A 17,103-nucleotide genomic window follows, 5' to 3' on the forward strand; every position below is an offset into this window, starting at 1 on the left:
AATGTTATGCCCGGTCTGGAGGCGCAGAATCGCTCAGACTACAGTAATTTGGGTTACGTTCAGCAAACTAAATGTAATGAAGTCGTGCGGTGTTTCGATTTAAAATTAATAGACCGACGGGAAAAGGCAGCTGAAAATGTAATTCAGGAAACCCATACACCCTGTGACCTAAATGTAATGAAGACAGATGTCGATCACTTTAGTTGGAGACAAATCCAAAAGGAACTACTAGATGAATGTGAGGAACCACCTGTACAACCTAGAATAAGCCACCCTATAATAATAGTGAATATGTTGGGTATCAATGCACGTTGTCTCTTAGACAGTGGAAGTGAGGTGAGTGCAATATCTCAGTCCTTCTTTGATGCATTACCTGGTAAAGATAAGCTTACAGTAATGAGGGTATCAGGACTAAGAATAATTGGTGCTACTGGCAAGGTTTCAAAAACGGTAAAGCAAGAAGCTTTACTACCCTTTAACATTAATGGTAATTTAATTGATCATCCATGTTTAATTGTAAATAATCTCAGAATTGAGGTTTTAATTGGCATAGATTTCTTGTCAAAATATCAGAGTGTTGTTGACTTTGAAAGAAGCCAGTTAAAAATGGTCTTGCCAATAACCGGAGTAATTACAGTCCCTTTTAGTGATAAACATGTAGTAACTGATCATGAAACTTGGGAGCTGCCTATACGAGTTCTGAAAAACAGGAGATATTGGGACGAAGGTGTTAATCTTAATAACAATAAGCTGAACACAGAAGAAGAAGAAGAAGCAATTATTTTAGACAAAATAGAAGCTAAATTGCAGGAAATCGATAGGATTTCAGACAATCAAAAGGAAGAACTGAGACAGGTTCTAAAAAGGCATCATAAGGTATTTTCGGATCGACCTGGCGTAGTCAAGGGTTATGAATGTCAATTACAAGTGAAACCCGGCCAAGTGTTTTTCAGGAAGCCATACCAAATACATGTAGCTAGGAAGGAGGCAGTTCGGAAGGAGATACAGAGAATGCTAGAGTGGGGTGTGATTGAAAAAGCGGTCAGTGAGTACAATAATCCTCTTGTTGTTGTACCAAAAAGAGACGGGAGTGTCAGATTGGTCTTGGACGCTCGTTGGTTGAATGAAATAGTGGTTAGGGAAAGTGATAGACCGCAGAACATGGACGAGTTACTGCAAAAATTCCGGGGAGTAAAATTCTTAACGTCTATGGACATCACGTGTGGGTATTGGAATTTGCCACTGGCGGAAAATTCAAGAAAGTACACAGCTTTCTTGTACGAAGGAGTTTGTTACCAATACCGTGTGGTACCTTTCGGACTTAATATCTCTGTTTGTGCCTTCGTACGTGTGATGTGCCATGTTTTAGGACCTGCTTTAAGCAATAAAATAACAGTTTACGTAGATGATCTGTTAATAGCAACTCCTACCTGGGAAGAACACATAGCTTTATTAGAGGAAGTGTTAGAGGCTATTGAGAAAGGTGGCGTGAAACTAAAGATTGAAAAGACAGAGTGCGTTAAAGAGGAAATAGGTTTCTTGGGATATAGGATAAGTGGAAAAGGTATTCTGCCTGACCCAGGCAAGCTAGCAGTAATTGAAAAATTTGAGGCTCCCAGAAACAAGAAGCAGTTGAGATCAATGTTCGGTCTTTTCGGCTTCTATAGGCGTTTTGTTAGTGATCAGGCTTTTAATGCTCCCTGTCTTCACCTCCTGCTGAAAAAGAATACCCCTTGGGTTTGGACAGCAGAATGTCAACAGGCGTTTGAGGTGCTTAAACAATCGTTAATTAATAGTCCAATTTTGCATCATCCTGACTTTGAAAAACCTTTCTGTATGTCTGTTGATGCTAGTGGCTATGGTATAGCTGTGGAGATATTCCAAGTAGAAATAGAGAACGAACAAGAAGTGCACAAGACTATAGCTTTCGCCAGTCGATCTTTACAGGCAGCAGAGAGAAATTACGGCATCTCAGAACTGGAAGCATTAGCAATTGTATTTGGGGTACAGAAGTTTGAGCAGTATCTATTAGGTCACAAGATAATAGTTTACAGTGACCATAAGGCATTGACCTTCTTAAAGACCTGTAAATTGAGGAATGCTCGTTTGATAAGATGGTCATTGTATCTCCAGCAGTTTGACCTTGAGGTTAAATATATTCAAGGGAAAGACAATCTGGTAGCTGATGGGTTATCTAGGAGTGCGGAGCTCTGTGATGACGCAGGAATTACAGCAACAGACCCAAATGAGATTCGAATGTTTGCATTGCACGAAGTAAAGGAAGAAAGTGCATTAAAGAGGGTGATTAAGAACTTGAGACGTGAGCAGAATGCAGATGACCAACTGAAATTAGTGAAGAGCTATTTAGGAAATGCGAGCTATCCTAAGGTTTCGCAATACTATTGTTTGCATAAAGGTATTCTGTTTAGGAGGAAAAAGGTAGGTGTTTCTGAGTGGAAGCTGTGCTTTCCCTCACAACATGTAGACTTACTAATCGACTATGTACACCTGAGGTATGGGCACTACGGTGCAAAGAAGTGCATTGCAAAATTACAAGAGAAGGTTGTATTTGACAACATGTACCGCCGTGTGGCCAAGCGTCTAGCATCGTGTGTAGTGTGCCAAAAGGTCCGTGCTGCCAACACCAGAATACAAGGGGATATGCATTCAGTAGAGCCAACTGAAACCCTAGAATTACTGGCTTGTGATTTGTTTGGCCCTCTTCCTGTTTCGAGAGGTGGTTGCACCCATGTTTTTGTTGTGGTGGATGGATTCAGTAAATATGTTAAGCTATACCCAATTAAAAGAGCAAATGCAAAGACATTGGTTGAAAAGTTGGAAAAAGATTTCTTCGTGAACGTTGGCGTTCCGAAGAATTTGCTGTCTGACAATGGACCTCAATTTACTTCTGATAGATTTAAGGAATGTCTAGATAAGGCAGGCGTGAAACATCTGAAAATATCTGCGTATTTCCCCCAAGGAAATATGAGTGAACGTATTATGAGGGAATTGAATAGGCTTTGCAGAACTTATTGTGCTCGGAAACACTCAAGTTGGGCAGAGCACATTAAGTATTTTGAGAATGTAATTAACAACCTAAGACATGATGCAACTGGTTTTGCACCTTGTGAATTGATGTTTGGCCAAGAACCGCACAATGTGATTGCCGATATGGTAGAATTCCCTATTCTAACGCAAATATCCACAGACGAGAAGAAACTAAAGGCTAGGGCTAATATGAGAAAAAGAGCGTTGGATAGGAAGAAGCGTCATGACGCAAAAGCTGTACCTACTAGCTTTGAAATAGGTCAATTAGTCCTGGTCAAAACCAAAGAAAAATCAAAGAAAATAAATGCGGAAACAAAGAAATTCATGTTTGTATACCAAGGACCTTTCAGGATAATAGGAAAACCACATGCCAATGCATATAGGCTAGAGTACCCTAAAATTAAGAAGCTCTTAGGTCTCAGGAACGTGATTGACCTAAAGAAATTCATAGGTAGTGAATGAATGCTGTAGGGAGGAGGTTGTTCTGTAACCTCTACACAGTGTGGCAGCTGTGCAGTCCCAGCTGTGTGAGATCTTCTTTCCCTTTCAGGTCTCACTCATTCTTCATCTTTCCTATCCACAAAAAATTTCGACATCATCTTCCAACACAAAATTTTCCGTTATGATAATCAAGCCAGCATTAAACTAATGAATGCTGTAGGGAGGAGGTTGTTCTGTAACCTCTACACAGTGTGGCAGCTGTGCAGTCCCAGCTGTGTGAGATCTTCTTTCCCTTTCAGGTCTCACTCATTCTTCCTCTTTCCTGTCCTCAAAAATTTCGATCTCTTCTTTCCAGACATGAAAATTTTCTGTCATGGCTATCAAGCCATGAGTTATGTAACCATTCTATCTACCGATTAGTGAAGAAAAATACCTAATGTGACAAACCTAATAGTGACAAACAATAGAGAAGTATGAAGTAATTAAGATAAAATATATTGGAGTAACAAGTATGTGTAGAAACCTGGTAATATAGTAAGTACAAAGTGTTGTTTTATTGGAAATGGTCCACCAACAGTAATTTAAAAAGATATATGAATTCATGTACAAGCAGGATCTGAAATGGTAGTGAAACCTAGTGTATGCTGTAGAGCTAATTAATTAATAATAAAAGAGATTGCTTAGTGTTATGAAAAATATGCAGATAAGTTGTAAGGATAAACTCACCTGGTATAGCAAGGAAAGGCAGTGTAATGGAATTGAGCAGTGTTTGTGGTTGAGACGTGAAGGACACGTCCCTGAAGTATTTATAAGGTTGGAGCTGGCCATTATTTTAGTGTAGTGTGTGACAGGATACACCTACACGTATTGAGGTTATGAGTTGGAGGCGTGAATGCGACCATAGGTACCCTTATGTTAGATGAGACAGAGCAGCTCATGGTGTCCTATAGGTTTAAGGAATTTAGCATTACGCTCGTCCATAATTACTTGATGCACTTTAGTGGTAGGTCTGAGAGAGACTACCTGAGGTTTCAGCGTCCGATCGAGTGGAAATGGATTGCCACGTGAGCAAACTAATCAGCTGCAATACACTAAAGATATGAGATAAATGTGCTTTCCTATGCTTTAAATTTAAATGGAGTGAGTATTACTTAAGTACATGCACTAGCAAAATAAATAAATAACATACTGACAGACGTGAAACATTATTTTAGCTCAGCATAAATACACTTCAAAGTAAGTAAGTACGTAATTGCAGATGTGGAACTGACAACAGCAGAGGACCAATAAGTGGATTTTGTAGTCAACTAAACGTAGTGTGTTTTGAACACTCAAAACTGTACTATTACCAAAAGTTACTCACATGTACAAAGAAACTGAGAAAACAACCACTAATCATACTCATACTATCTCTAAGAATAAGGTAATCAAAGATGAGTTAGTTAAGTGCTTAAAATGCAAATGTATCAAGGATGTACCGAGCATTGGTTCAGTGTTCCGGCCCAGAAATAATAAATTCAGATTAAATATGATTTATGATTATATGCCTTGAGCATAAATTTTCTCAAGTACGTCATTGACGGCGTTTTGAGCCACTTGTTTAACGATTTTATGACAATTAAGTAACCACGAGAGTAGGATTGAAAAAAAAATTCTGTTAACTTTGTTCCAGCAACATACTGAAGGATAAAATGTATATATCCCCATTTCATTGTGACCCATCCTTAGATATTAAGTGAACAGAGTCTGAGGCACTCTTTTTGTTTGTTCTACAGGACAAACCAGATAATGGCAGCCTGGTAGCTGCATGAAAGCGTGGAGTGACTTGGACACAACTCACAGTGACCCCTCCCCTTTCCCCATGTAATTTAGAGAGAACGTGAAGGACGCACACCATAGCAACTTCCCCTCCTCTACCCTTGTGAATGGAAGTGTAGGACGCCAGCCAAAGCGGCTACAACCACGTGTGTAAAAATTATTTGTGAACTTTTCTTTCAGGTTTAGAAAAGACTGCTAAGAGATAATCATCTGTTTATGTGTCATGTTATTTTCTTTGAATTTGTGTATGGAAGAATGTATTTAATGGATCTAAGATTTTCATAATTTTTCAATTTCTATGTGTTTGTTTGTCTAAGGCAATATGTATGCCAAAATATTTCATGACTTTGCTTTAAAAATTTGAGTAATGACATTGTTTAAAAGGCAATGAACATGCCTACAATTTAAATAATTAATGTAGGTAATCAGTTTTCTTTAATGTTTCTACAGGTTTATATTTCAATTTTCATTTTTCATAGGGAGTTAAACTGTACTCTTGCTTCTCATTTTGTAATTAAATTTTTTTTTCATTCATTAACATTCATAAACAAAAAATTTAAGTAGAGGGTGATGTAGGGAAGCAGCCTACTCACGCTGTAGTAAATTCACGTCAGTTTCCATTGTGTGTCAGCCAGTCTGCTGTAACTAGCTCTGACGTCACAAATGTTGCGCAATACCTTAAAAATCAAGCGAATGGACTAAAACTTTTCTAGCATGTCAGAAATAATATTAAATTAATGAGTGTTAAATATCAGTTCGATAACTTCAGCCATTTCCGAGATTTGGACGTTTTTCTGGAAAAATCATTGGCGCAACAGAAAAGAGCTAGAGACTTCAAAATTTATATTTAGATTCATCTTTCATAGTGATTTAATAAAAACAGTACTTTGGATTTCACAAATTGAGACTTTAGTGGAAATTCATGATTTTCTGGTTTTCGTCTCAAAACTGAAGGAAGCAAGATAGATTAAGTAGGCTAGTAAATAAGGCTAGGATGTTTAGATTTAAATAGGTTGGAGGTCCGCTATGATTATGAAGATGTGTAAAGTTTCTTTTTAATACCTATAAAATTATAGCGATAGCGGATCTCAACAGGGCCAGTTCAGAGCTCATCTAGTGCGTGCAGGGCAATTAAATAAATTCTCTCGCCTAAAGTATTTAACTTAGCCACGTCAAAATTTTATTATCAATACTTACCTGCGTGCTGAATGCACGTTTAAATTAAGAGCTTCTTCGGCCATCAGCCAAAGAAGCTATAAATTATTATGTAACTTGAAGTGGTGCGTTACTAGCCCAGCGGCTAGTCGGGAGAGCGGATTTAATCAGGCGTTCCCTCAGCCGTCCGCACCGCGGCTTTATATATAAGAACACTACGCGAGGAAGGAAGGCCCCAGTTCTCTCCAGACGCTGAATGACACGCCATCTGTGTCGGTAGTCGCGTCGCATCAGTGTATCTGCTACAAACAGCCTCGGGTGCCGTATAAAGTTACTAGAGATACGCGGAACCATGAGAACATTTCATGCGAAGTGTTAATTCTGGAATGATTTTCATTATCTAGCTTCAGTTTGCGTACTGTCGTATTTTCACGTGCCGTCGCGGGACAGTCATTCTACCATATATTTAGCGTGGCGTTTGATGAAATATTTTCATCAAATTTTGGCGAGCATTCTTTTTAACATTTGATTCGGACATTTATAGTTGCATCAGCGCATTAGACTCTGAACTGTTCTGTTAGTTAGGTTGTAGGGATACTTGTGGTTTTTATTAGTGAATTTCCGAATATACTCAACTATTTTGGAAAACCGTTTTTGATTAGAAATCCCGGACAATCTCCTAATTCCTCAGAGCTATAAGCTGCAGGTATAAGAACATTCTCAGGTAAAGTGGGCACTAGGATATCTATTTACTGGCTCCAAGTTTTATTAAATCACTTTCTGGGGGTCACGGAGTAAATAGAGAGTCAGTGTTGAGAACGGCAAAAGACAGCAATAACAACATTCTAAAAGCTAGAAACTGATTCAACACGCAAGCGTTTATCCAGCAATAGATTAATTATTATTACAACTTTCATCCGCCGCCCCACAGTACGTTCATTGTGTTATGACGGTATTTGCAGTTAACTAATGTCAAATGGCTCTGAGCACTATGGGACTTAACTTCTTAGGTCATCAGTCCCCTAGAACTTAGAACTACCTAAACCTAACTAACCTAAGGACATCACACACATCCATGCCCGAGGCAGGATTCGAACCTGCGACCGTAGCGGTCGCGCGGTTCCAGACTGTAGCGCCTAGAACCGCTCGGCCACCAAACTAATGTCAATGAAAAGTACGCAGTAAAGTGATATTATTCCTATTATCTCCGTAAGCTGGCTTCTCTCACCCCTGGTTTCCTACCTCTAATTGTTCAATGGAGCATCCTCTTCGGCACGTTAAATTTTTACACACTCTTAATGGAGTAATCTGTATATGATTTTTCTCAGATATCATACACTTGTATTACCATGAATACCTCTGCGTTCGTATCTGTTATCTACTATTAAGTCCGCCCCCGGTAGCGGAGTGGTCCGTGTTCGGTCAGACGGTTACGTGCCCTCCGTAATAAAAAAAACTGAGTTAATCGATCATCAACTAACTTAAAAGGATGTCTTACGACGTCCGCCCCGAGCAGACGCAACGAACAAAAGTGAACCAAATGAGATAAAAAATGCTCAGCGCGACAGAGTGTCAATCCTAAGGGCCCGGGTTCGATTCCGGGCTGGTTCGGAGATTTTCTCCGCTCAGGGACTGGTTATTGTGTTGTCCTAATCATCATCATTTCATCCTCAGTGACACGCAAGTTGCCGGAGTGGCGTCAACTCGAAAATTGCACCCGCCGACCAGTCTACACGACGGGAGCTCCTTGTCCCACGATATTTATTTTTATCTACTACAATGCGTTCAGTATCTGCTCGTTCTAGCTTACCGGCATTGCAATTATTTACTGTTCATTATTATACCTATTGGGAGGTCTTACGCGTACTTGATTTCTCTACTCTGTAACTCAGCATTACCATTTTGATCATTTTCGGTTTATTTTCATAGGTCAGTCAATAATTAAGCATAAAAACACCGATACAGTAGAAAAGCCGCTACATAATGTAGTTAGTTGCATTGGCCCAGTGAAGGTAATCACCGGAATAAAAAGGGACAGTCACGAAGGGGAATAAAGCTTGACTGGACCTGGTGAGTCACTTAACGGTTGAAATTAATTTAACAGACACCAAGAAAATTGCAGTCTACGTAACATTGTCCACAGTTCTTTCATTCACAACCCGAGCTTTGTACCCTTCCCAATGACGCGAGTTATATCGGCAGTCTTTCTCGGCCACTAATACGTCAGAGCAGATTGGGACGGGTCACGAGAGCGCGGAATGGAAACTACACGGACGGAAATACCGGCGAGCTGACAGATAACATCGGGGAACGCAAAGCGCGAGCGTAATCGCTACCGCCGCGACCGTAATGACACGGTAATGCGCACGGTGAGCGGCATTTCTCGGCTATAAATTAAGGGCCGATTCGATGAGCGGACTGGCAGCGCGTACCGGGCTGAACGCAAAACCAGCAGGCCGGCGCGCCGATGGCGGCGGAACGGGGCCGCCGGCTGCTGGGTACGTTCCATAATCCGCTCAGCTGCTCCGCCGCTTTCCCTGCTCTCTAGCCTACGCGCTATGACCCGTGGCATCACGCGCACACACACGCACGCACGCACACACACACACACATACACACACACACACACATACACACACAGGTGGTGGGCGGAACGTCATATAAACGGGCCTGTGAACGTGTGAGATACAGTTCCCGAAACAGGCAGTAAAAATCCGCGGCATAATTCCGTTCATTTCTGCATGAAATTAACTGTCTCTGGAATTAGCGAGACACTAATTACATTCCTGTGGACGGTGAGCTCACCGCTTGTGTACGCGTGTATGTCTGACAGAGAGAGAACTGCGGTGGTCGTCACTTGTCCGAAATACACAGAAGGTGGGACCTGAAGCTAACATAGTTTGTCGCTTCACTTTATGTTGATGACATGTACAAAACAGCTCTTGTGGGCCTTGCTCTATAACAATGAAGCCTGTCGTGATGTACGAGGGGAGTTCAGTATATAATGCAACATACATTTTTTTTCTGAAAGCACGTGAGTTTTTAATCGGTGTTTTAATATACCATATTATTCCCGATTCTTTTCGCTATTTTTCAACAATCCCCGTTCAGTGCGTCGGCCTTGCACTTGTTACTGGGACAGCCTGTATGCCCGCGTGGTACAACTCTAATGGTCGACGTTGGGGCCAAATTCTTATTGCATAAATCACGTCCCAATTATTCAAGAACTGTTTCCCGCAGAGTGCATCCTACACTGGGGCAAGTCGACAGGTACGAGATACAAGCTGTAGCGTGGATGAGGCAGAGCAGTTCATTGAAGTTTTGTGAGCTCCTCTGGAGTTCGGAGACTTGTGTGAGGCCTTGCGTTGTAATTTCATTTTCGTGGCGAATAACACGCTGAATTCGTTTCTTCAATTTCTTGAGGATATCATAGTTGTTGCAGCAACAGGGAGAGACCCCTTCTAATTCCAGAAGACCGTCGCCATGACTTTACCGGCTGACGGTGTGTCATCGTACTTTTTCTTCGAAAGGGAGGTGGTGTGGCGTAACTCCATGGATTGCCATCTTGTTTCCGGTTCGAAGTTATGAACCCACGCTTCATCGACTGAGACAATGTTCAACAAAAAATTGTCGCGATCAGCTTCGTAATGTGCAAGTAATTCCATACAGCTGGTCCTTCGTTGGACTTTATGGTCCTCTGCTAGTTAGCGAGAAACTCAGGGAGCACATACCTTTGAGCACCCTACTGGGCACTACCGAAAAAGGTATAACAGAGCGAGCTGTTTGATTGTGATTCGTTGATCACCTCGAATGAGTGTGTCTGCACGTTCAAACAGTTTAGGTGTCACAGATGTGTTCTGTCGGCCAGCACGCGGGAGAATGGACAGGATTTCACGACCTTGTTGCGATGACGACATAGACTCACGGTGCTTTCTTTCACTGCCAGGTCTCATTAGACATTTTACAAGCTTCTATGAATATACCATAGTAGTATTGAAGAGTAGGCTGAAGTTTAAGACATTAGTCACAAAGAATCAGTACGCAAAGAAGTGGGATACAAAAGTACTAAGGAATGACGAGATAAGCTTGACGTTCCCTAAGGCTATGGTTACAAGAGTAAGGAATAGCTCAGTAGGCAGAAGAGTTGAAGAGGAATGGACATTTCTAAAAAGGGTCATCACAGAAGTTGGAAAGATAACCAGAGGTATAAAGAAGGTAACTGCGAAGAAACCACGGGTAACAGAAGGTATACTTCATTTGATCGATGAAAGGAGGAAATACCAAAATGTTCCAGAAAACCCAGGAACACAGAAATGCTAGTCGCTGATGAATAAAATAAATAGGAAGCGCAGGGATACTAAGAAGAAATGGCAGCAGGAAAAATGTGAAGAGATCGAAAAAAAAATGCTTGTCGGAAGGACACACCCAGCACACAGGAAAGTGACATTAAAAGCAAGGGTGATAACATTAAGAGTGCAACAGGAATTCAACTGCTAAATAGCAGAGGAGAGAGCGGATAGGTCGAAAGAATACACTGAAAGCCTGTATGAGTTGGGAAGATTTGTATGATGTGATAGTAGAGGAAACAGGAGTCGAGTTAGAAGAGAGAGGGTGTCCAGTATTAGAATCAGAATTTAAAAGAGCTTTGGAGGACTGAAGATAAAATAAGGCAGAAGGGATAGATAACATTCCATCAGAATTTCTAAAATCATTACGGGAAGTAGCAACAAAACGACCATTCACATTTGTGTGTAGAATGTATGAGTCTGGCAACATAACATCTGACTTTCGGAAAAATATCATCCACACAATTCCAAAGACTGCTAGAGCTGACAAGTTCGAGAACTATTGCACAACCAGCTTAACAGCTGATCCATCCAAGTTGCTGACAGGAATAATATACAGAAGAACGGAAAAGAAAACAGAGGATGTGCTAGATGTCGATCAATTTGGCTTTACAAAAGGTAAAAGCACTAGAGAGACAATTCTGACCTTGCGATTGATTATGGAGGTAAGACTAAAGAAAAATCAAGACACTTCATAGGATTTGTCGACCTGGATAAAGCGTTCGACAATGTAAAATAGTGCAAGATGTTCAAAATTCTAAAAAAAAAGTTAGGGTAAGCTATAGGGAGAGACGGGTCATATACAGTATGTACAAGATCCAAGAGGGAATAATAAGAGTGGACGACCAAGAACGAAGTGCTCGGAATAAAAAAGGGTGTAAGACAGGGATGTAGTCTTTTCCACCTACTGTTCAATTTGTCCATCGAAGAAGCAATGATGGAAATAAGAGAAAGTTTCAGATGTGGAATTAAAATTGAAGGTGAAAGGGTATCAATGATACGAGTCACTGATGACATTACTATCCTGAGTGAAAGTGAACACGAATCACATGATCTGCTGAATGGAACGAAGAATATAATGAGTACAGAATATGGATTGAGAGTAAATCGAAGAAAGACGAAAGTAATGAGAAGTAGGAGAAATGAGATCAGCGAGAAACTTAACATCAGGGCTGATGACCATGAAGTTGGTGAAGTTAAGGAATTCAGCTACCTAGGCAGTAAAATAACAGTTATGGACGAAGCAAGGAGGACATCAAAAGCAGACTAGCAATGGGAAAAAGGGCATTGCTGGCCAAGAGAAGTCTACCAGTATCAAACATTGGCCTAAATTTGAGGAAGAAATTTCTGAGAATGCACCTCTGGAGTACAGAATGGTATGGCAGTGAAACATGGGCTGTGGGAAAACCGGAACAGAAGAGAATCGTAGAGTTTGAGATGCGGTGCTGCAGACGAATGTTGAAAATTAGGTGGACGGATAGGGTAAGGAATGAGGAGGTTTTGCGCAGAATCGGAGCGGAAAGGAATATGTGGAGAATACTGACAAGGAGTAGGGACAGCATGATAGGACATCTGTTAAGAGACGATAGAATGACTTCCATGGTACTAGAGGGAACTGTAGAGGAAGACGGAGATTGGAATACATCAAGCAAATAATTGAGGAAGTAGGCAGCAAGTGCTACTCTGAGATGAAGAGGTTAGCACAGGAGAGGAATTAGTGGCGGGCCCCCTGAAACCAGTCAGATGACTCATGACCCACAAAAAAAAGTAAATGTCTTGCGATGCTCTGTTTTTCCGCCAAAGAAACTCAATGAGAGCTCTCTACGTGGAATGCACCTCTGTTACGGACGCCATTTTGAAGGCTGCATATAGTGCTGCCGCGTATCGGAAATTCAAGAAGCTCTAGGGACTGAAGTGGGAAATCGTCACATTGTTCCACAACAGATTCCTCATTTTTCAGCAGAAAATGGACGAGAAAATAAATGTGTTCTATTAGTTACTGAACTGGCAACGGCTTTGCCCCAGTGGATACACCGGTTCCCGTGAGATCACCGAAGTTAAGCGCTGTCGGGCGTGGCCGGCACTTGGATGGGTGACCATCCAGCCGACATGCGCTGTTGCCATCTTTCGGGGTGCACTCAGCCTCGTGATGTCAATTGAGGAGCTACTCGACCCAATAGTAGCGGCTCCGGTCAAAGAAAGCCATCATAACGACCGGGAGAGCGGTGTGCTGACCACACGCCCCTCCTATCCGCATCCTCAACTGAGGATGATACGGCGGTCGGATGATCCCCATGGGCCACTTGTGGCCCGAAGATGGAGTTCTTTTTTTAATTACTGAACTACCCGCATATGTAGTAATAAATATGGCATCCATTTTACTGTCAAAATAAACGAATTACTAAACTAATTTAAGGCGTTCAGGGGCATCAGCATTGAAAACGTCTACGACTGATCCTCTGTAATCGCTGTGGCGCTGGAGCTAGAGGTGTCTGGTAAGAACTGCTGTGCTATTATTAACTTCCCACATTCTCCTTTATTGAATTGTGCAGAGATGTAAGGGAAGTCGTGACTCCAAACGGAATTTGAGCGCCGAACTCGTTGTTGTAATGTGGCGCAGAAAGGGTGACATGACCGACTGTTGCAATCAGATATGCTCTATCGAAGCTGTATTTTGTCAGGCTGTGGAGGGTGCAAGACAAAAATTAAGTGATGCAGTTTGTACAAATGTTATTTGTGCTCCATTACAGAAAAAGTAATCTCTGGAAAATGTTCGATAGTTTAGCGCTCAGAAGAAAAACGTAGAAAGCTAGTCCACTGTATACACAATGGTTGTATCATTGTTCATTCCACCTCCACCATGAGAAAACGTATGTGCTCTGTCTAACGAATATATGTTACACAGCAGTGTCACTGTTTTGTCCTAGCGACAAAAAAAAATCGTGTTATTTGTGTTTTCATTTACTCATGGTAACTAGTGATTATGTGCTAATAAGGAGTTGTGTAGCTGATCATTCGATTCTGTAGTTTTTAAGAAGAATGAAGGCTACTGTAAATTTACTTTAATAATTAATCACAATTTAGAGCACACACTTCACTCTCGTGTCCCGTTTCCTTGTACTCTCGTCGCACACTCGGTAACGTGTCAAAAGTGTGTGTATGTCACTGTAATTGTTGGACGTCCTCTGAGTAGATATTAAATATTAAACTAAATTTACAGCAGTCTTATAAAGAGCTTTATGCACGTTATATACACAATTACATATAATTGTATGTGTACATATCACATATACATACATAAATAACACACACACACACACACACACACACACACACACACACACACATCAGGTTCAAAAATGGTTCAAATGGCACTGAGCACTATGGGATTTAACTGCTGAGGCCATCAGTCCCCTAGAACTTAGAACTACTTAAACCTAACTAACCTAAGGACATCACACACATCCATGCCCGATGCAGGATTCGAACCCGCGACCGTAGCGGTCGCGCGGTTCCAGACTGTAGCGCCTAGAACCACTCGGCCACTCCGGCCGGCCACACATCAGGGATTTAGAAAAATCTCACGGAAGTCCTTCCGACAGTTTCAGCAGAAACTAAAACAGACAAAAAATTAGCAAATCATTGTTGGTCGGTAATGATAGGACCGGTATGCAGACCTGCGGTTTCGCAAAGGTTCTGAATTTCGGTTGCCTTTAAGAGAAGCCACTTTTAACCATATTCTGCTGTTATACATCTCTACGAGAATGTGGGAGTGAGATGGACAAAATATGGAAACATTAAGAGATATAATACTTGAACACAAGTGAAGAAGCCAGACAAGCTTGGAGGTTACATTGTTATATTTGACCACCAACGACACCATTATAATGTGTAACAAGACATTAAGTGGAAGGGCTGGGGGTGAGGAGGTAGGCGTGATACAACAGTTCTAAGCATAATTTCATTGTAATTAACGATCCAGTAAAATCCACTGATATTCTCAAAACCAAACTTTTAAGAACAACACGAAATAATTGATTTATGTTACGTCAAAAAAACTTTTACAATGAAACCTTTAATTTAATTTAATGTGGAACCTTGGCTAAGAAAACCTATACAACCAGAAGTGAATATAGCACATGCGCTCATCCTAACAAAATTACTGCAGTTCCTCATTCGTCTAGCCGTCCGGGGTGGTCGAGCGGTTCTAGGCGCTACAGCCTGGAACCGCGCGACCGCTACGGTCGCAGGTTCGAATCCTGCCTCGGGCATGGGTGTGTGTCATGTCCTTAGGTTAGTTAGGCTTAAGTAGTTCTAAGTTCTAGGGGACTGATGACGACAGCAGTCAAGTCCCATACTGCTCAGAGCCATTTGAACCTCATTGGTCTACCTTTGCTCAATGCAAAAAGTTACAAAAGAAAACACAACTATCAGAATTCGTCTCTTGGAAGCGACACGAAAATAACCATCTGAATACAGTACAAATGGATAGCATGACAAGTTTTCGGACTGCCCCTCCAACAGAGTTCCCTTATTTAAATATAAGCCACAGCTGACCCACACAGAACACGCCCGGCATTCAAATCCATGGGCGACGACCGTTCCTGTCACCACAGCTCATTATCGCTCAAAAAGTTTAATGATCGGTGCTATCCACGGTGTCACCGATACCGACCAAAGCCATCTTCTGTCCGGAACAAGTCGTGTAGCAGGTTGACGCAGTCCGGGCTCTACTCTTCCGTCTCGTTCCCTGGTTGCAACCGTTCTCCACGTAGCTCGCTCCGGCTGTCCCTCGTGGCAGTCGCCAGAGGGCGACAACTGAGGGCGGCTGGTCGCACGACACTGTAGTCGGCGCGGGAAGGTTGCGCACGGCATTCAGAGGCGTCGGACATGGGGCGATGATACCATGGGCACAAATGTCTTCGGTACGTTGCAAGTGACGTTCGTGGCCATAAGAGTGCTGCACATAGTTGTGAGTGCATTACGTTAGAGCTCAGTACACTCGAAAGTGGATAAATTGTTCGTGCTAGTATAAAGTGTGATTCCGTCACCAAAGTAACCAAAGTGTTCGGTATTTCGATAGCCACTGTGTAAAATATTTGTACCAGATACAGGGAGAGACGCTAATCGGCATCCGCTAAGTCACAACGCGGATGAAAGTGTACGTAAAGTAATCGTCGTGGACTGTTACTGAAGAGGACTGAGACGAAAAATGCGAGGGCAACGGCTGTAAAAGTCACTGCAGAACTGAATGTCGCACTCGTGAACCCTGTCTGGACCTAAAAAAGTCGAAGAGGACTCCAGAAGAGCAGACCTGAAGGGAGACCTGGAATTCCAAAATCACTCATCGGTGATAGAAATGCCCAGAATAGGATAAAGTGTTGCTGAAGCCACGAAACCTGGGATATGGACCAGTGCAAGAATGTCGTATGGTTGAATGAGTCTCGTTTCACGTTGTTTCCATCTTCTGGCAGCAGCGCGGCATTAGCCGAGCGGTATGAGGCGCTGCAGTCATGGACTGTGCGGCTGGTCCCGGCGGAGGTTCGAGTCCTCCCTCGGGCATGGGTGTGTGTGTTTGTCCTTAGGATAATCTAGGTTAAGTAGTGTGTGAGGTTAGGGACTGATGACCTTAGCAGTTAAGTCCCGTAAGATTTCACACACATTAGAACATTATTTTATTCTGGCAGAGCTTATTTTCCAAGAGTGATACATGACGGGGTTCTATGATTATTTGGGCAGATTGTGAGGTAACGGGCGAGTTGTGGCGCACCGAAAATATTCTAAGTTCGGAGTTAACGGCCACCGCTCGGGCGGTTCGGCTAGCGGGGACTAGCCAGGCCGGCCGCGTGTTGCCGGACATCGGCCGGAGCACGTGGTCCATCGGCCGCGTGGCTGGGAATTCCGCTGTGACGAGGGCGGTGCTTTGTGTCGATGAAGGAGACACGCCGGGAGTGCCAAAGAAGGCGGACTTTATGAAGCCTTAATGGCAGACATTTCACATTTCGTGTAGAAATTAATAGTATCCCGAAGAATCATGACACTTCAAAAATAACCATGTACATCACTATTATTTGCACGACGATTCTGGTGGTGCAATCAGATTTTCAATATCTTTATTAGTTTAAAGTTTAGTATCTGACGGTATATTATACAAGTAACACCCAGCAACGAATTTCCAAAATATAAACACTTCATCCAATTTTGTCAATCGCCTTGTCTCTAGAAAGCTATTAGTGTAAACCTAAATTGCTATGAATTACAGGCATGTAACTTAAATAGTACTTGAGTTATTGGA

Source organism: Schistocerca americana, chromosome 2 (assembly GCF_021461395.2).
Source record: "Schistocerca americana isolate TAMUIC-IGC-003095 chromosome 2, iqSchAmer2.1, whole genome shotgun sequence".
NCBI classification, from domain to species: domain Eukaryota; kingdom Metazoa; phylum Arthropoda; class Insecta; order Orthoptera; family Acrididae; genus Schistocerca; species Schistocerca americana.